Source organism: Carex rostrata, chromosome 6 (genome assembly GCF_964058835.1).
Source record: "Carex rostrata chromosome 6, lpCarRost1.2, whole genome shotgun sequence".
Classification (NCBI taxonomy): domain Eukaryota; kingdom Viridiplantae; phylum Streptophyta; class Magnoliopsida; order Poales; family Cyperaceae; genus Carex; species Carex rostrata.
This window is the reverse complement of record NC_135923.1, coordinates 5,935,018-5,956,889: the sequence shown is the minus strand read 5'-3', so window position 1 is coordinate 5,956,889 and position 21,872 is coordinate 5,935,018. Positions and strand designations below refer to the sequence as shown.

General features: G+C 31.9%; 1 non-coding gene across 1 annotated transcript; it reads left to right on the top strand.

The window, feature by feature from the left end:
* The first annotated feature begins 3,249 nt into the window (after window positions 1-3,249).
* Window positions 3,250-3,321, top strand: TRNAG-UCC (transfer RNA glycine (anticodon UCC)). The gene has a single exon. It is a non-coding gene; the product is annotated as a tRNA-Gly (tRNA).
* Window positions 3,322-21,872: the final 18,551 nt, after the last annotated feature.

The following is a 21,872-nucleotide window of genomic DNA, read 5'->3' as shown; positions in this document are numbered from 1 at the left end:
GAGGGACCTCTCCATGAAAGAAACTTAACTCTAATTTTATTCCCAAATTCACTAAATTTCATGTTGATTGGATCATAGACTTAGGTGTATTCAGTGTTGTAAAAAACGTACGTTTAGGCTGACTAATCGGCCGATTAGTTGTTGGTGGTAACCAAACCGTCATAATTTTTTTCAACACTGGGTGTATCTCAACATATCACAGGATCCACTAAATAGTTTATTTTGATAAAATTTATTAATTTGTAGGCCAAACAAATTCAACAAAAAAAATATAAATGAAAATTCAAACTTCAAATAGACAACTTTTGACAGGAGAATCTCAATTTTATTATGACCACAATCTAAAATATCGCAAAAAGATAGGCTTTAGGTTGAAGTTTCTGATTCTCGACAACTTGTTTTGAAATAATATTGCATGTCACTATGAACGAATGACAAACACTAGTACGTATTTTTTTTTTTCAATTACAACGATACTCTTGAGTGCAATGCATACTAAATATGTGTTTTCGTTGGAGTTAAATAATTAATTAAACTTTTTTATCAATATAACTATCGGTTGGCAATTGCCACCGACTATAAAAAAAAAGATGTGTTTTTGTTAAAATCTGACATTTCTCCAACGGCCAACTATTTTCTGAATTTTATTATTTTAAAATGCTACAATTAAAAGGTTCAACAAATAGTCGTAGTAGATAAGAAATAACTTTTTCATATACAAATTTTCTGTTTTGTAGTCAGAGCCTTTATGTAATATTCAAATATTTCTTATTTCTCCATATTATTATTTTTATATATTTTTTCATATGTTCATTAAGTCTGAAAATTTTAATTAATCATTTAGTACAAAGATATTGTTGAATGATTATATTATCAAGTGAATCTTTTCAGATTTCAGCTTAGTATATATTATCAACAATGGTTCATAAATACATGATATTTAAATATAGCTAAAGGATTCATCATATTTAAATGTTTCAGATTTAATGAACATAAGAGCATCTATATCCATGAAATTAAACTGAGTTTCTAACTAACTGTTAATCACTTTTTAGAAATTAAGGTCTCTAAAATTTCCAACTCTTATATCCCTGAAATTAATTTTAGAGTTTATGTTAAGCCACGTCAGCAACAAATTAAAAAGGAAAAATAATTTGAGCCAATTATTTGGTCAGCATGGAGTTTATAAACGGTTTCTTAATAAGAAACTTTACTGTATAGTTTCTAAATAAGAAGCTCTCTGACATCTGTAAAACTATATTAGAAACTGTCACATCAGATCAGAAACTCTAATAGTTTCTAGAATGTAGATGCTCTAAGGAAAAATATTTTAATTTATACTGGAAAAATAAGAAATTTAGTATTTTGATGAGAAAATAAGAAAAATATTTTAATTTAAAATGGGAAGACAAGGAATTTTACTGTTTTTGATAGGAAAATAAACAATTTATAATATTTCAATGGATATATCAACAATTCTCCCTTTCATTTTTCAACATCTTTTGATTTCTACACACAAAATAAGTTTTGAAGAATTGTCACAGATTTAAATATCCCTAAAGACGATAATTGTCACGAGGCCGTTTGAAGAAGGGAGGTTTAATCCTTGAGTACATGTTCGGCGTTTCTTCCTTAGCCTTCCTTAGAGCTTAATCTCACTTAATTCAGGCGAACAATAATTCCTTTGATCGGCTTAAAGCATATCCTTTACTTAATTTCTTAAGTCAAGTCTGCTGCCTCCTTAGCACATTTCCCTCCTTTGTAGCTCCTTAGGCCCAATTTGCGGACAGAAATACCCTGAAAAAGTACAGCTCCTTAGTACCTCCTTTCTCTTTGAAATTTTATATTCATTTCTCCTTCTCAGTCCAGCGCATGTCCCTATGCACAGAGAAAAAAACCACCTCCTCTTTCCAGCCATGATTGCCAACTCTCCGGCGACCAAATCTCAAATCTAATGCCACAAACAGCTTCCTCTTGAGATGACCTCTTCGTCGACATCCAACAGACTACTTCATCGACATCCAACAACTAGGTTCTACGCATGCACTGTTCTCCTCCATGGACAGCTTGTTACTTGCTCGTTTTTTTTGAGCTCATGTTGAATTTGACGATTTTGCTCAGGATCTCAATTTCGTCTACGTTCTTGCGTAACTGTGAATTGAAATCTTAGACTTAACAATTTTGCATGCGGGCTGGTTTATTTGGTGTCATGTTGATTTTGGGAGCAAATGCAAAATATGTTTCAATCGGTACTGGTACAGTGCCTAAAATTGGAACTGGTACAGAACACTATTGGATACGATTTTGTTTGTATTAATTTTGTTTCAAGCCTTTATTGAATTAGAATTAATTTTATATGGTGACCTTATTGATTTTGTTAATATGTTAATAAAGGAAGGAGTTGAAGCTGGTACAGTATGGTGCTTAAAATTGAAGCAGTAGATATTTTTTTGGCTTTGTTGTTTCTTCTTCTTGTGTTGACTATAGGAACAAATGAAGTGGCTAATTAGCTGTGCGAGAGTCCGGTCATGAGTGCATTAGTTTGATTTTATTAGGTACTTAGTTTGGTAACATGTGTGATTAATATTCCAATTATTTTATGGTTCAAATTTGAATCACAAACTTACAACATGCACTTAGTCTATTTTTTTCCTTGCTTACTCAGTTCATAATTTACTTCTCAATCTTAATTTTTTGTTGCTATGTTTTTAATAAAATTTATTTAATACGTTAAATGTTGGTTTTATTAACTTAATCAAAATTAATATAATCATATATACAAACCATGTTGTAACATCTTAGCTTTCACAATTACATTTATTGCATAACAAACATACGGGGTAATTTGGTATTTACACACTATTGCATATATTTTATTCATATCAAGACTTCATTCTTAATCCTACCATCTCACCGAACATATCCTCCTTATCAAAGATTAAATTTTTAATCCCTATCTCTTAAGGAGGCTTGCCGAACATGGCTAATGCTTAATTCATATTGATTATGCTAATATGAGATTTTTAGCACGATTTAAGTCTGTAATATTTTTTAGATTATAGTTCGTAGGCTTTACCCACTCACACACATAACACATTTCAGGAGGACTAATGCCTATACGCAATGGCAAGTCTCTGATATTAATTGTCATTACCTTCTTAGCTAAGACATACATAGTTTCATTTTTGTGACAGAGAAGTATCCCAGATATCTGATTATATTTTATTGTAAGGAAAAATTAACAACGAAGCGTCTGTAGTCCAACGGTTAGGATAATTGCCTTCCAAGCAATAGACCCGGGTTCGACTCCCGGCAGACGCAATTTTGTATTTTAATTCTTTTTTTTAAAATGAACTCCTGCCATTATTTTTTGAGTAAAATATTAAATTGTAGAGGTTAAAGCTTCTAGATTTTATTGATAAAAGACACCAGTAGTGTTAATTTTACAAAAGAAAACATAAAAGTCTAAAACATTAATGAGAAAAGAAAACGAAAAAAATAAAGGGGAAGAGGAGAAATGAGAAAGGAAAAATAATGCTGTAAAATAAAAAACAACCAGAAAGGAAATTTGCAGCTAATTCCTAATCCTGGTTTGACTGAAACCATCTTCCAAATTCCGAGATTATCTCTGCTATCAGCTGTGTGATTGTCGTTTGCCCATTATATTTGAAGTCATCTTGTCGCCCATAAGTAATTTCATTCCGCAAATTTTAGATATATTTTAGGAAGCGTCTAATTGTTCACAGCTTGTTGTTCACAGTTTGTTCAAAAAAAATTATCATTTGACTTGCGTCAATCAAGTAAAATTACTAATTCCATGCTGTAACTTGTATAACAAATCTTATAAAAAACACACTTTAAATTTCTAACATTTAGCGGGACCACTTTGTGTACTTGCAATTTGCACTTGCCAAACTAACTGTACTTGATGCGGGACCACTTAATGTACTTCTCTAATTTACAGTTAATGACAATTTTAAAATCATCTAGAACATTTTAAAACTGAACCACTTCTCAAACTTGCAGTTTTTTCAAAATAATCTCAAAAATTAAAAAAAATTAATTTTTTTTAAATCAAATTTTCTTTTTCAAAATTAAAATTAATTTTAATTTTTTTTGAAAAAAAAATCATAATTTTTTTCTTCAATTATTAATATTTATAGATGCATCTATATCCTATAAATTAAAACTACACATACTGTAAAACATAAAGATGCAAACTATAGAAGTTCAATACTATAAAATTTCTAAATGTAAACTATAAAACTAACAGATGCAAACTATAAAACTGTAAATTTGAAACCTAAAACACTATAAAACTGAGATAAACACACTACAAAATTCAATATTATAAATTTAAAAGATATAAACAGTAAAACTAACAGATGCAAACTATAAATCATCAATACATCAAATATTCATAACCACATTGTTAAACATTAGTAACTGTTCACAATATTAATACTGTAAAATTACAAGATTAATACTGTAAAATTAACAGGGTGAATACTATAAAATGACAAGATCAATACTCCATGTCGCATCTCTATCATCTCTTTCCTCCAGATTTCCACAAGATGAATACTGTAAAATTAACAGGGAGAATACTGTAAAATTAACATATCAATACTCCATATCACCTCTCTGTTAGTTTGTAATAATCTAGAAGTCAATAATACGATAAATTATCATAAAGCTTTGTTCATGAATTGGATGATTAATATCATTTTGTTGCCTTGAGTATTATTGCATTTATGGATCATTTCGAGTTCATGACTGAAATTGTGAAACTCCATAATATAGATGATATATACTCTTAAAAGGTTACTGACCAAGGTAATTAGCAGGAACACTAATTACCGCTGTAAGGTTAGTATGTGGATTAAATGATGGTCAAGTTTTACAGACCATAGACAAGGAGTTGTCATTTTAATCACATAGATATATGTTCCAGGAACATGATATCTGACAGACCCCGAATGAAACATTATACGGAATTGTGTTCGTGTCATTAATGCTTTCATTCAGTGTTAAGTTCTAAAGTATGAGGTATTCATCTTTCCTACTAAGAAATGTATATGTGTGATTGTTATCAAACGCTGTCGGTAAAATGCAGTTATAACGGTAGCTCTTCGGTATACATGGCTTAGCTGAGGTAGTGATGGTTTACCAAAAGTACTATTGTCCCTCGTATCTCTATACGAGCTATAGCATCACTGGGCCCCTTGATAGAGTAAGATTATCAACGCGCGGTATGATTACAAGAGTAATCATATTTGTTAATCTGCTCAAGATCAAGAAAAGATTAAGTTTACAAGGATGACACACACCTACCTTGAAACTAATATGATAGCTATGTGACAAAAGAACTGACACAAGTAAATTGTTTACTGGATCGTGATATTGTACTGTACAGCATCATCTGTGTAATTGGATGGTCAAGATGTGTTGCCAGATGCCGCTCATGATTATAGAAGTTAAAACAGTTTTAACTCTATTTATCAACATAACACAGATCCTATTGGGTCACACCATATAGGAGTTAATCGGAGAATCTTATTGTGATTGATTATAAATTGGTTATGATCAATAGTAAGATGGTTATAATTAATTATACGTGTTATAATTAAATTATAAATGTTATGTAAAAATAACAAGCAAAAATATTGGTTAATTTATAAACGTGTGTCACACGTTGTATAAAAGTTAACCGGTTAATTTATAAATGTGCAGGACACGTTGTATAAATTACCGAAACAACAACCGCAAGAAAAATATATATAATTGTTCAGAATAATTATACGAATATTATTTGTATTCGGGTCGAGGGCATTCGGGTCTTTTCAGATTCGTCTTATCCGCATGACATGTCATCGATCCTATCCAGATGACACGTCATCGATACCGAAACAAACAACCGCAGAAAAATATATATAATTGTTCAGAATAATTATACAAACATTATTTGTGTTCGGGCCGAGGGCATTCGGGTCTTTTCAGATTCGTGCTTATCCGCATGATGTGTCATCGATCCTATCCAGATGACACGTCATCAATCTTATCCACATGTCATCATCCTTATCCATTCGATGGCATATCTTGTAAATAGGCCGAACTTGGAGGGCATTTTGGTCATTTGGCAACCGACCCTAAACCCTATAAATAGGGGTGGAGGGGTAGAGAGAAAAATCACTAATTCACTTGTATCGTTTCGTGCAGAATCGAATCAGTATTTTCTCTCTTTCTCGGTTTCTCTCCCAAATAGTATTTCGGTTGAGAAAAGAAAGTTATACATAGTTGACGTATAATCTTGAGGGTTGTTGTGGAGAATATTTACGGGATTGATGAATAGTGTTTTACCGAATTTCGCGGTATGTCAGTTTTGCATATTGATGAAACTGAGCAACCGAAAATTCGTGTTTACGGGTTTTCGTCTTTTCCCTGTGAATAGTGTTTTTGCAGAATTCCACGGTTTACGGTATTTCTGGCAAAAGAAATAAACTGCTCTCTGGTTAGTCCTGGTGGATAACCGATAGAGGTATCACACGTGTGATACTCCGAGTCGATTCCTTCCCTGGTGAGGCTCTACTCGCTCGGTCTGCATTCCAACTATGATTTGGAAACAAGGTATAAATATGTTATATTAATCTATTTAATTGGTAAGTAGATTAAAGTTTTAGAAATCAATCATGGAGTAGATCTGTAAAAGGATTAAATTGGGTTTTGATGCCAAAGGAATACTGAAGGTGGACCGCCTTGGAAAGTTTCCTGACATACCCCGTTTAATCCTGAGCTTAAGTTGGCTGTAGAAATTTTTGTTCTACGGTCATTCCGCACCTTAAGCCTAAACGGGTTTTGGTTACAGCACCGCCGAAACCCCAACACTCTCTATCATCTTTTTCCTTCAGATATCCACAAATAAATACTGTAAAATTACAAAATGAATACTGTAAAATTAACAGGGAAAATAATGTCAAATTAACATATCAATACTCCATATCACCTCTCTATCATATCTTTCCTCCAAATTTCTACAAGATGAATACTGTAAAATTACAAGATGAATATTGTAAAATTAACAGGAGAAATACTGTAAAATTAACATATCAATACTCCATATCGCCCCTCTATCATCTCTTTCCTCCAGATTTTTACAAGATGAATACTGTAAAATTAATAGATCAATACTCCGCTGGAGAGATGACATCAACAGTTATCGCTGCCAAATTCAATGTGCGATATCCTGTAAAATGTGACATATATCTTGTAATTCAGATATATATGTACTGTAAAAAACGGAGAATACAAAATCAAATGAAATTACAACATACGAATAATATTCAAATAAAATTTCTGTTAAAATGCTAGATCTGTTACTGCATACAATGAAAACAACAAATTCAACAGAAAAATCTTACTAGATTTGAAATCTACTCCTGAAGGTTCCGTCGCAATAATGTTTAAACAACGAGATCGAGTCAGTAATCTAAAAAAAAATCATCATTGCAAAGGAAAAATGAATGAGATAAGAAAAATACAAAAAAAGCAAAAATCACGATTTCGTTTGAATGAAAGTCAATACCGATGAAATGGCGACTAGCTTGAATCAACTCGCGAAGAACTAGAGAAGAGAAATCCAAAAGAAGAAACAAATCGCGAATAGTTTGAATGAGATTCACGCCTGAATCTTCCGTCGTGATGAAAGAGGAAGGAAATCGCGGAGCAGATCTGATCGGAAATGGAAGATTCAGAAATGAAATTCAAAAAAGAAAGGTACAGTGTCGCATTAAATAGGAGGAGACAGGATTCGTTAGAAGGTGGAGACCATCGAAAGTTTAAACAGTTGAACTCAGGATTAAATAAGGTTGTGGACAGTTAGTGGACAAAGGTCTGTGGACCAGGACCTTTTCTCTATATTTTATTCACTTAAATCATCGTATCCAAGCGCGGCCCTTAACTAGTTTAATAGAAAAAAAAATTGTCTACCTTCCATTTTTAACGTTTATATCCAAATTTTTAAGTTATGTTTATAATATTTTACAATGTTACTTGCAAGCATTTAAATTCTAAATATGTGTAGTTTAAACTCCTAACTACTTTTATCTTCAAGCCAAAAAAAAAAAGATTTATTTTATCCACTCTTTTATTATTTTTTTTCTTTGATCATTCTCGTTCATTTTCTCGACGATTTGTGATGAATTTTACGAATATAAAAATACAAACGTTTTCTACTTGATTTTCTCTTTCAAATTAGATCCGTGAAGAAATATTGTTGAGTTATTTTCAAGTCCCTTTTTTTAGCTTGAAGAAAAATTCATCACGAATTGTTGCGAAAATGGACGAGAATAATCGTAGGAAAACAAAAAGAGTGGATAAAAGAAATCTTTCATTTTTTAGCTTGAAGAAAAAATTAGAAATTAAAACTACCCAGTTTTATGATTTAAATATTTGCAGACAGAGATTTAAATGCTTGTGAGTAGTATTGTAAAAGATTATAAACAAAACTTTAAATATTTAGATATGGACGCTAAAAATAGAAGTTAGACATTAAATACTTGAAGAAGCGCTCCGGAATTTATTTAGAGGCAATTATCAGACTCCTACTTTTTAAATTAAAATTTGTAAAGGCTAATTAATGATATAAAAGTTCATGCGTTAAAATTTGACATTCATTTTTTAAATTATCTCTTCATTCTTTGATTAATTTCAACGGTATATAATTTATTTTTAGCTGGAACTTTACTCTAAAAAATTCATGCTTTTTAAGTCTTTATTAATTCTTTCTTTTTTTGAAAACTTTTACAGAAACTGCAAAATTGCGAAGAAGAATCAAACTATTAACCTTTAAATAACTAACAATTTTAAAACTTTTTTCTAACCAATTGTACTACCTATCATTTCTCAATCTTTACTAATTCTTTCAGATTTCAAATCAAATTAGTCCAGGCCAGAACTACTCACAAAAATACACAGAAATTTGTCAACGTCAATTACTTACTGAGTGATGCTTCTGTGCATACAAGGACCTATTTGTAAAATGAACATATTTTTATTTTCAAAGTTCAAACAGTCGATCCGAACCGTTCATCTTGTTCTCCATATTAATATGTGCTTGGAGACCAAATTTTACATTTTTCTGAAATTTTTTACTATTTATTAAGATGAGTACAAAAAATATCAAATTCAGACCATTGAATTTTGTACCCATCTTAATAAATAGTAAAAAAATTCAGAAAAATGTAAAATTTGGTCTCCAAGCACATATTAATATGGAGAACAAGTTGAACGGTTCGGATCGACTGTTTGAACTTTGAAAATAAAAATATGTTCATTTTACAAATAGGTCCTTGTATGCACAGAAGCATTTGCCTTACTTAATTTGTTTCCCGCTTTAAATGTTCTCATTTTCCTCTCAATCTGCACACGACACACGAGTGGGAAGCATGAATACACGATCTTAAAAAAATTATATATATACAGCTAAAATACAACGAGGCTTCAGCTCACAAATCACAAGTGTACAGTCACGTGTTACACGTCCAAGTCTCATTACGTTGCCAATGGGCCTGGGCCCTGGGGGTCCATAGAACCCAAAATAGTGATAATGAAGTATTTAAAGTGTACTAATTAGAGACAAAAAAAAAAAAAAAATTGTTTGCATTAGAGACAGAATTGCAAAGCAACCTCTGGAAGAGGGTCCCACCCACAGTCAATTTAATTTTGCCAGAAAATTCTATATCAGTCTCTATCTTTCCCTTTCCTCACATGCGTACAATTAATAACCGAGACCTTCAATGCTTTTACTCTTCTCCTAACGCTCCATTGATATATAGAGAAAGAAATACAGATAGATCAGAGGAGAGAGAGAGAGAGATGTTAGAATATATGGGGAGGCGTTTCTCTTCCTTTTTCCGATGGCCAGAGCTGATTAGCCTCCCAAGCCTGAGAAGCATCGTGCCGAGTTCATCCCCTTTTCGCCGGTTGCCGGGAATGGACTTGTCGGCACTTCGAAGAGCGGTATCTCAGTTTCCAGAACTCGACTTCTCGATTCTAGACAGCGTTATGTGGAGCATCGTCGTGGCGTTCGAATCTGTTGCCTTGGTAGCCATGATGGGTTTCTTCTTTCTCTTTTGCGGATGCACCTTGTAAATTGTAATGTGATCTTCAATCGGGTTTTTTTTTTGCCATTTTGTTTTTCTCTTTGCTTTGATTGGTAGGTCTGACTTGTGGTTTGGAAAGATTAGAAATTAAATGTTTGCTGTCGACTTGTAGGATTTCAATTTCGATCGAGGGCCTTGGAGCATTAATTAGATAATTAATTTTATTCTTTTCTTTTATTCAGATTAATTAAGTTGTTGATATTTTCATATAAATTTGGTTAATTATCAAGTTACAACAAGGGGAATAGTTAGCTAGGTATTCTTTTTCTTTCCTTTTTAATGGCTTTTAAAGAGATCCAAAAAATACGCCAGTTTTTTTTTTTTTTTTAATGAAGCTGCGTGGTGAGCACAAAGTGAACTATTCTTTCGCTTAAGAAAAATGTGAACCTTATAACTTTACATTTTATTTGGACAATATTTACATTAATTTTATAGGGAGTATATTGCTAGGGAGCGGGCCTTCAGTTCATATTAACATTAATAAATTTTATATAGAGTACATACAAACGATTGTTAGGAGGCATTTAGTTCTTATTTTGTTTTAACATAATAAATTTATTATTTTCTTTCATTCAGACTAAGTTGTTTAACTTGATAAATTTTAATTTTGGTTCGTTATCAAGTTTAACAACGGGAGTAGAGTAGTTCTTGGCAGATTTTTTGGGGGTATATTATTGCTATACTCAGATAGAGCTGGTTAAAAAAAAAAAGCTCGTAGCTCGTGGATTGATTACGACTCGTATCTGATCGCTACAGCTTGTTCGTTAGTGACCTGAGTTATTAAAGAGCCAGCTCGCTGCTTGCCTCTAGCTAGATTCAGAATTAACTAAGCAAAACTTACACAATATTCAATTTTCTGATTAATTATTGCGATACTATCAAAACGTTTAAATTATCTAATTTATATCTGTTACATTCCGAAATTTTAAAACATGATTAAATTTCTAAATCGATCATTTGGCTTAAATAAAAATTTTAATTAACTTAACGATCGTTCAGAAATTTTCTGACCGACTAAAATGAAACTAAAATTTCGTAATATAAATAATGTATGAAATTATGTATAATAAAATTTAGAGATTTAAAAATAAAATAAAATATAGCACTAGGAATAAAATTATAATTATTCGGTAAATTAGAAACTTAGAAAATCCGTTACAATTCCTTTGAATTTTTAGGAAAGAAGAAATTGATTTAATTAGATTCGTGTGAATAAATAAGTAATTGAATTCCAAATAAGAGTATAATGATACGAAATTATTCGTACAAATAAATTATATAAATTATAATACTCGTTCATTTAGAATTTTTAGAGAACTAATTGAATATATATAATTATATAAAAGGAGAACGAGTTATTCGAATCTCAAATTGAGAGATAAATACACAAATTATGTACAAATATAGTTACAAAATTTTATGAACTTTCGATTTGAATTTATGAAAGAAACGGAATTTAAACCAATTAAAATGAGACCATAATGAAATTCTGAATTGTTTGGATCGTCCGATTAAATCTAACACGGATCTTAAATGTTGTAATGTAAATTTTGGAATTATATCAAACACTCATCTCATCCAGCACGAATCTTAAAGCAATCCATTTAATATCCCCACCCTCTCCCTTCTCTCTTTCTCTCCTCTCCCTCTACCCATGACAGAACCCCCCCCCAGCCCGTCCCCTTCCTCTCTTCAGCGCCAAAACCAGGGGGCTCCGCCCCCTCCCCTCTCCCGTCGCCGGTGAACCCACCAAACCGCCCCACTCTCTCCTCTCTTTCCTTCTCGGTCCGACCCACCAGACCCGCCAAAACCCCACCCCCTCTCACTCTTTCCCGCTTCTCCTTCCCTCCCATGAAACCCTAGAAATTAGGGTTCAGCTTGGTGCTGTCCCGGTGCTCTCTTGGTGCTGTGCTGGTGATGGTTTGGTGTTGTCTTGGTGCTTGCTTGGTGCCGTGCTGGTGTTGGCGTAGTGCTATCTTGGTGCTTGCTTGGTGCCGTGCTGGTGTTGGCTTTGTGCTGTCTCGGAGCTTGACTGGTGCTGTTTTGGTGCTTGGTTGGTGCTGAGCCGTGCTAAGTGCTGGTTGTTATTGCTCCGGTGTCGATTCCCCTTTCCCCTTTGCTCTCTCCATACCAGGCTAGCTCTAATCAGATAAATTATCGAGCCTCCTGTTCAATTGATTGTATTTTGTTGAGGGAATTGTAGTTAATTACACCTTTTTGCTCGGGTTGTTGATTTTCCCGGCAATTGGTGCTGACTTGAGGTTTGAGCCGTGTTGTTGATTTCTGGTGTGCCTGTTCTGATCTGACCTGGGGCTTGTTTCTGTTTTGCTGGTCTCGATGGCTTGTTTTCCTGTGTGTACTTGGTTGCCTTGTTCTGTCTTCATGTTTTGCTGTTGCTTGTTGATGCCTTGTTGAGGCTATTTTGACCTGTGCTGAGGTGTTGTTGTGCTGACTTGCGAAGTGCTGGTACCAGTAGTACCAGCCTAGTATACTACCGGTATGGCGCTGATTTTGTGTGTATACCAGCCTTTGAACTGACAGGGACCATTTTGTGAAATGTTAAAAGTTTAGGGGTTGTTATGCAAATTATCCCTAGATGGTGTAAATAATTTAAGTGAAGGGGACAAAGTGTAAATTGGTGAAATTTATATACATGGTCGGCCATATGTGAATTGAAATAATTGTAAAGAGGTCTTAAATTGAAATGTTGGTAGATAGGCTTTGAAATAGCTTGTTATGACCATATGTATGAATTTATGTGAGATTGTATAAATGTTAAGTAATAAAGAGGAATAAAAAGGATTGACACCAAAAATATATGAATTTCGTTGAGGAAAGTATAAAGAAAATAATATCACTCAAGTAAGCAGATAAATCGTCGAACAATGATTTAAATTAAGTATACATGTAATATAGGCGTAGACTCGGTCGAACAAGACCTTGCGAGACACTTCGAGACGTCTGATCCTTAATTAAGCGGTACGCTCGTCGTAATCAGGTGCGGGATTCTTAGACTTGTTTGATACTTTATTTTCAGGAATTAAACTGTGTATTCGTTTGTCCTGTTGAATATCATTGATTGCATCATTGAATTGTGTAAAGCATTTGAATAGCCCAATCAAATTAAACTCGAATTGATGTGAGTTGAGTGATTTGCATGCTGGTATGGTTGTAGGTTGTGTCGATCTATTATGATCTGATTTGATTGAAAGTCACCACGATTTGATATGTATGTGAATGGATTTACGAAGTTAAGCACTTGGATCCAATGAATTTGCAAAGTCAGGCTGTATGCTGACTTTGATTCCCATGATCCTAATGGCCTTAGGTGAACGGCCCTCAATGTTTCCCAGTACCGGTTGGGACGAGGGAGGGTGATTATGTTATGATGTGTGAATTGGAATCGTGGGTGACTAGTGTGTAACGTCTGTGGCTCGGTGGCATTCTGTCACACCCCGGAACTAGGGGTCGTGCAGTTACGCCGTGAATATATAGATGACTATACATTCACAAGGCAATTACGGTGTAAACCTAACATAATATCGGTTTACAACATCACCACTTATCATTTAATTCGATTTAAAATCATGTTTATACAAATACATTTATAGATTATCAAAATATACTCAATAGTATATATAAATTCGTGCAATAACTATATAATTGAAAGATTAAACAATCCCAAATCAATTCCCATTAACATTCTATACACAGTTTAAAACATAATAAAAATTCATATTAAACCACAGTAAACGTTTAATATACAATTAGGTTTACAAAACCACTCGACACGGTCCGATAACATGGTTATACACAAATACCATACCAAAACCCTATCGACATCAAAATGGACTCAATGTGAGGCATACCCTATCGCTATGCGGCTTAAACCTCACTGGTCGAGCACTCGAATCCCTTCTATTCGCGTTTACCTGCAAACACATACAAAAGAATAAAGTTCCCCGAGGGGATAGGGGGTGAGAAAACTTGTCAACCGTTTTCTCAGTGCGGAATTTAGTCAGGGCTACTGGATTTGTAAGAAATCCATTACCGGAACTAAATAAACCCGCAACGAGTTTCAATTCAACAATTCGATAAAAGAAATGCATATGCAACATATATAGAAGCAATTGAAATCCAACTCACATCACAATCAAATGAAATCGAAGAATTCATAGAATGGTTTGGTATAACAGATACAATTGCTAAGTCCGGTTACAATTGATAGATATCGACTATCCATCTCATTTGGCTTAATATTTCTCTGGTCTGGTTTATAGTCAAACATCCATATCAATTCGTCAATTTCCAATTTAGGATTGCATATCTCCCGATCATGCAACGGGTTGTCACTCTTCCAAAGAGAGACCAATAACAATCAATTATCCACAGTTTCAATCCTCCTGCTATACTCTACCTTTTTGGTATCAGTTAACCTAGCTCTGTCTTTCTCCTTGGTTACCGATACCCTCCACAATTAGGGTTATTCACCGTATGCGCATATGGGCCCTGAGACAAAGTCTAGTAGCTAGCTAGACATTGTCCCTACAATTCACTCATTTCATTCACAATTAACTTATCCTCTGCCCTCTTCACATTTCAGTACTGGGGTTCCATTCAATTATCAAGACGATAGAACAATCAATCGAATAACAATACCAACATGCTAGATCAACAATATCATATCAATTCAATTATATCATTACTTATTTTCATGCAATGCTGCAAATAATGCTAACAATATAGAGATCCAACATGAGGTCATGCATAATAAGTCAATTAACAATTCAATCGGTATATATATATAAGCACATATATATATATATATATATACATGTACCGTTATTTAATTCTAAGTAATAGAATCCAAAACAGATCCCGTGAACCCCCGCACCTGATCAAGTAGGGCACTTGGGTAGGATCCGGTATCGCTAAACTCGACGACCTCGTCTAATCCGCTAATCCTCGGTCAATCGGGTCTATGCCTAAATTACATGGCATAGCAAGTCAATTTCAATATAATTCATAATTCCTATACCCAATCGCATTCTAATACTCGTAAACGGTCAATTCAACAAATTCGGACGTTTTACCATCTTACCCTTGCAATTCACCCTTTTTTTTAGGGTTTAAGTCACATTTCTTCTCAATTGGGGTTTATATCGAATAGATAGCAATACGGAAGTCTCAATTCACTCAAACTCGTAATCACGGTCATTTACAATTCAATTCGTTCGAAAGTTGGTTCAAAACCCTAATCAATTTGGGATAATCTCACCATTCGGGTTTTAGTTGGAATTGAGACATGAAATCAATCAAATAACGCTCAAGAAGCAACAAAGACATTGATTCTCGAGTTTGGTTCAATTTGGTCGGGTTTCACCGAAACCCTAAAAATCAAGGGACGAGAAAATAGAGCAAACGAGAAGAGGGATTACCAAACCAAGTGGAGGAAGGGGCGAGATTTGAGCTCCTCTACGATTTTCTCAAGTTTCGGCCAATTCCGCGGGAAATCAAACTCTCTCGCTCACTCTCTATCTCTCTCTCGTGTCTCTCTGTTGGGGCAGCCAAAGAGAAAAAGAGTAAGGGAGGGATGGCGCAGGAAAGGAAAGGAAAGGAAAGGAAAGGAGGGGAAGAAAAGAATGACAAGGGGCCCCACTTGTAAGTGGTATTTTTGCAAAATAAACCCTCACTTTGTCGGATAAAACGTTATAACGTTTTGGTAAATCGTTGTAACGATTCAGCTAGTGAAAAACGCAGGAAATAGTGTATAAAATGCATAATTTAATGTATAAAACGTTATAACGTTTTGGTAAATCGTTATAACGATTCAATTGGTGAGAAACGCCCTTAATTTAGTCTATAAAACGTTATAACGTTTTCTGAAAACGTTATAACGGTTTAATTGAATCCAGCCTTCATAAAATTGCCATTTTTATCAAGTTTTACAGTGGAAAACGTTACATAACGTTTTAAAAACGTTATAACGTTTTAGGAAATTTTTTTTTTTTTTTTTTTTTTTTTTTCACGGTGTTACACATTCTCCTACGTGTTAATGCATTTGGACGGTCAATTGACTATTACGAACATTGGAATGATTCCAAAGAGGATTTTCTTTATGTGACTTGAACCAGACCATAATAATTGTTAAGCCAAGCGATTACAGATGGGTGTCAGATAAAGGGTCCAGCTCGGTTGGCCATCTGTAGGTGTCAGTAACCCTACAGATGTGGGTTTGATAAAGGGTCCAGCTCGAAAGAACATCTGTAATTGCTACAAGCCCTAATGAATTGAGTTAAGCCAAAATATCTGTTGTGTTTGAAATTCATCTTAGAAATTCCGTTAACTGTGATTCATCTGATTAATTGTTGTCGAGCATATGCATTCCTTTTTATTATGAATATGAATTGATTTGAATTGCTATTGTTGTATGGTTTCATTTTTTAATATGGAGTTTGATTGCAAGTCCAATAATCTAAACTGTGGCAAATTTCGCACTGAGAATTTATTCTCACCCCCACCTTTTGGGTTATTTTCAGGTTTATTTCATGGATACAACAGATGAGGATATTGGTAATGCATATAAAAGATCCACTGCCTTGCGTGTATATGTGACATTTAATAAATATACGCGGCAGGCTGTCAGACCCGGGATTTGGGGTGTGACAATATCTAATTTTCCAATCAAAACTCTTTGCAATGTTTATTTTAAATTATCGTTAGTATTTTATTTAGAAGAAAAAGGACTCATATACTCTTTTCTTCAAATATAATATAATTATTCTCTCAAACAGAGGCGAAACCAGACATTCAGACTATAGGGGGTCAAATATGAATGGAAATCAAGTATATACAATTTTTATATTGCGAATGAGAGTCAATTTTATGCTAATTTACTCTAAAATATATAGAAAATAAGACACTAAAAATAAAGTTATTTGATATTAAATTATATTACCTTAGCTGTGGAATTGTTGAGTTGCAAACTCACAATTGAAATAGAGGGTTAAAATGCCTCTATTCTTTGTGTTTTTATTATATCTTTATTTTTAAAATTTTAACAGTTCAAAATTTAAATCACAAATGTCAAAATAAAACCGTTAAATGTAATTCATGTTATTTTCTCTATGTGCTCATACAAAAAATATTATATTTCGATTTTATTTTTATGTGAATCAATAAGTTGAAAAATCAACGTCTAAAATTTATCCATATTAGTACATTTTTACAAGCTCTTGATGACAATCAAAACAAAGTTGAAATGTCATAATTTTTTACAAGTGGGTATATAAAATAATGTAGATCACATTCAACGGTTTTATTTTAACTTTTAAAGTTTAAATTTTGAGTTATTAAAGGTTTTAAAAATAAAGACGTGATGGAGACACAAAAAATGGAGGCATTTAAATTCTCCTCATTGAAATATTATCAAGAATAATTTACTTATATTGAATTATTAATTTACATCATTTTGAATTATTCTTAAATTGAATGAATTATAAGAACAACGTGATATTTATTTTATTAATTTGTAAAATTTACGAATAATTTATTATTCAATGTTTTGATATATTATTTACCCCAACAAATTTGTGGAATTAGTTATTTTCCTCATTAAAGTTTGAAATTTTGATTTTTTTTCTTTTTCCCATTATTCCAAATCAGATTTCTTATAACACCCTCAATTTTAAACTCAAGCACTTTCCAGTACAGATTAATATTAATTTTAAAAAAAAAAATTGACTTAATTGCCCTTTTCTTTAATTAAATGATAAAAAAATGGGGCGCTGATATTAGCACAATAATTTTTTATATTAACTCAACAACTTTAAATTTTCAAATTTTATGGACAATTTTGTCCTCCATATATATTTCTCTCAAATACTAATTTTGATCCCGTGATTATGTAATCTTTAGCATGAGGACCATTTATTAGTTACTATATATTCTTCATTGTTAGATCTCCATCTAATTTGAAATAACAACAAAAAAGGAATATTAACCCATAAATCTCTAGTTGTATTGTACATCAATTATTTGAACTTTTTAAATATATTTCGGTTTATTTTGTTTCAATATATTTAGTTGGTATGAAAAATATTAAAATAAATTTTACTACATGATATATCATTTTTCGTTTAACAAATTCAAATTGCTATTTTTAATAACTGCATATACAAATTCAAAATAACACACCACTTAAAAAGCTGCAATAAAGGCATAAAATTATTACTGCTAAGCAAATCTTATGCTTTAATAACATAGCAAGAAAAAATTATAATTTATGCTTTAATAACATAGCAAGAAAAAATTATAATTTATGCTTTCTTCAACTCAACAATGGAGCTTATATTTAAAATAATGTTAATACAAGTAGTAGGATGAACTCTTTAATTCATTAATTTAACGTTGTGGTAAAAAAATAATTATTTCTAGTATTAATTCAAATTTAATTAATTTGATGTATTCATTTATATTACCATGAAGCATTAATTTATGTTCAAATAATTTTTTGAAACCTATTATTTTTTTTAATATGGTATATATTCTCTGTCGTCGTGTAATTTAATAATAGATTTTAGTTTTGTCTCTCAAAATGAAGACAAATAATAAATTAATATCATAAATGAAAATATTTAGATTAATTTAAATCCAATACAAAATCACATTAAATACAAATTTCTTTTAATAAACTAAGCATGCGAGGAAATAAAGACAAGCACTTATTAAAGTAAGAAATTGTGGATGTAGATAGTAAAAAAGGATCAAATTGTATACAGATAGTTAACCAATAAAATACACATTTATTTCTTCATATTAATGGCTATTTGTTATTTGTTTTATTTTAATAACTGAAACTTACCCCTAAAACATTTTGATTTCAAAAAATTGGAAATAATAAATTAAAAAACTCATTCTTTACAAATGGAAAAATCATTCCATCAAACAACTTTGTTAGATAATATTTTGTGTTAGTGCGAAGTTTAATTTCAATTAATAGAGAGTTTCTGGTATCTTTTTTACTGAATCATGATAATATATCATGAATGTAGTTTGTATCATTTTTTTTTCTAAACTCAACAATGAAAAATTTGTACATACCACCTCATGCATGATATATAAATTAAAGTGAGAAAATTAAAATCGTGTGATGCAAGAAATGAAGCATTTAATGTTGCAAATTCTACTAAATCGACTAAAGTCACTAAAATGAAAACTTGTTTTTATCTATTTTTTACTATAAAAAATGATTGCTTAAATTTTTGTTGTTATACTTCTCAAATTTGAAAAATGAAACATTCCCTTTATAGAGTATTGGACGTTTAGTTATAGAAATAAAATAAATGATCAATGATCTTTAATATTAAAAAAGTTTTTCTTGAAAAAGATATGGTATCTCTAGATAATTGAAGTATTAAAGTAAGGGCATATTTGTTCATACAAATAAAAAAATTGAATTTGTTGTGTTAATAAAAAAAAATATTGTGTTAATATCATCACCCGATATGCTTTGCGCAGACATTCCTTTTTATATGGCATTGGTGCTGCAGTTAACGGTATTAAATGTGAGATTCTATATATGTTGATTGAATTTGATCCCGCCTGATTTTTCTTAAAAATAAATGGAATCATATTGAATTACTGATTACATCATAAGTTTACGTACATCTCTTTTGGGAAAAACGCTGAAAGGTTAAGATGCACTTCAAGAATTCACATCACCTAAGGTAACTCAATTTTTTAGTTTAGGTTCGAACCGTTGGATCTGCTTTGGCACGAATATTATAGAGGTTCGTGCATTCCATTTCAGTTAGATTGGCCCAAATTATAATCGGATGGTCCGAATCCAAACTCAAAGTTTGAGTAACTTTAGCGATCCGGTCTTCCAGACTTCATCTTGATGAAAATAAGCTTGAAGCAATTTTTTTGGTCAAAATTGCCCTCATCTTGCAACACAGCAAGAGCATATTATGAGTATCATTTTTTCCTTTTTGTTTATATTTCCTTTATATAAAGTCGGTATGTGTAGCTTTTGTACCGTCTGTCTCAAATTAGGAAAAATGAAAAGATTGTGATAGTCGTGACGAGCCAATATAAAAGACGATTTTTTTTATGAAAATGAAATATGTACTAGTTAGTTATCATTTCTAACCTATTTTAATTTGTTTGGAACAAAAAAACTTAATTGTTGTTGTTGCATGTTTTCTTTTTATATAATATGCCACATCTTTAATGGAATTGTAGGATATAAGTATATAACAATTTATTTGCAATAATTTTGCAGGATCAAATGGAGACTTGTTTGATATTTAAATATGGAGAGTGCAGAGGTGGATTCATTCACATAGTATGGGGATCAATTAACTTTCATTTTTTTTTTTAAATTTGTATTTATATATGGTTTTTAGTATGATTTAGAAAATGTTATGATCCCGTGATATTCACCCCTATTCATCACAGAAAAATTTAATATGATTGATTTTCATATGTATGTGACACCTATAGTTTGAAAGTCTGACTTCGTCCGCCTCTGAAAAAGTATACAAAGAGAAAATTACGGTTGAAGATATTGATAGCTTTGGCTTCATTATATGTTACATATAATGGATAAAAATTTCGGTCAAGTCGTGTGTTTATTTCCTTTTGGAAACAGACTTTTATCCACTTATGGGGATATTTCAAATATTGCATGATAAGCCCATCTCAAAAAAATCTGATATCAATGCATTTTGTATATCAATTCCAGTACTGACAAAATTGCCCCCGTCTTGCAAGAGCAATTTTGAATCTTTATTTTTTCGCCTATTACTGGATCACATCTATACGAAACCTCACCTTAAATATTAGTCAATAAATGACGGGAACTTGTCTGCTAATTCTACAAGTAATTAATACAAATCAACCTTTTCAGTAACGGATAAACTTCAATACCTTTTTTCCAATATAGAAATATCAAATATGTATGACTTTATCGATCCATGCGCATGAATATGCGATTCAATTACCTGTCCGTACGATAATTATTTTGGATGCTAATAACAAGTTTTCACATAATGTTCGTAGAGTAGGGTTAAAAAGCACCGTTAGTTCTGTGACTCAATCATATCTAATACCTTATATTTCTATCTCTGTTATTTAAAGTTAAAACAGTTGATTTGAATCGTTTAACATAATCTTCATACTAAAATATGCTTAGAAATTAAATTTTATATTTTTTTTGAAATTTTTTACTATTCTTTTATATATATACAAAATCATTGCTTCTCGACCATTCAAAAACAGTGATTTTGTACCTATCTAAAAAAAAGGAAATTTTTTTTAAAATATATAAAATCTGGTCTCTAAGCACATTTTAATATGAATATCATGTTGAGTGGTTCAGATCGACTGTTTGAACTTTGAGAATGGAGATACAGATGTGAGGTATGGTTGGGGCACTAAATCAATAGTGCATTATAATCCTATTCATGTTTGTATTATTTACAAATAATTACCATTTAATATCAATATTTATTGCATATTTTAACGTATTTTACATTTTTATATCCGCATCATTTGTAGTAACAGATAAGTAATTACTTTCCATTTATATCCGAATTATATTGAAATTTAAAAAATTAATTCCTGAAATTATTTGTAGAACTCCAAATCCGTTACTTTTTAGTTGAAATAATAAAGTAAGAACGAAAGAGTTATGATTTATTGAAACGA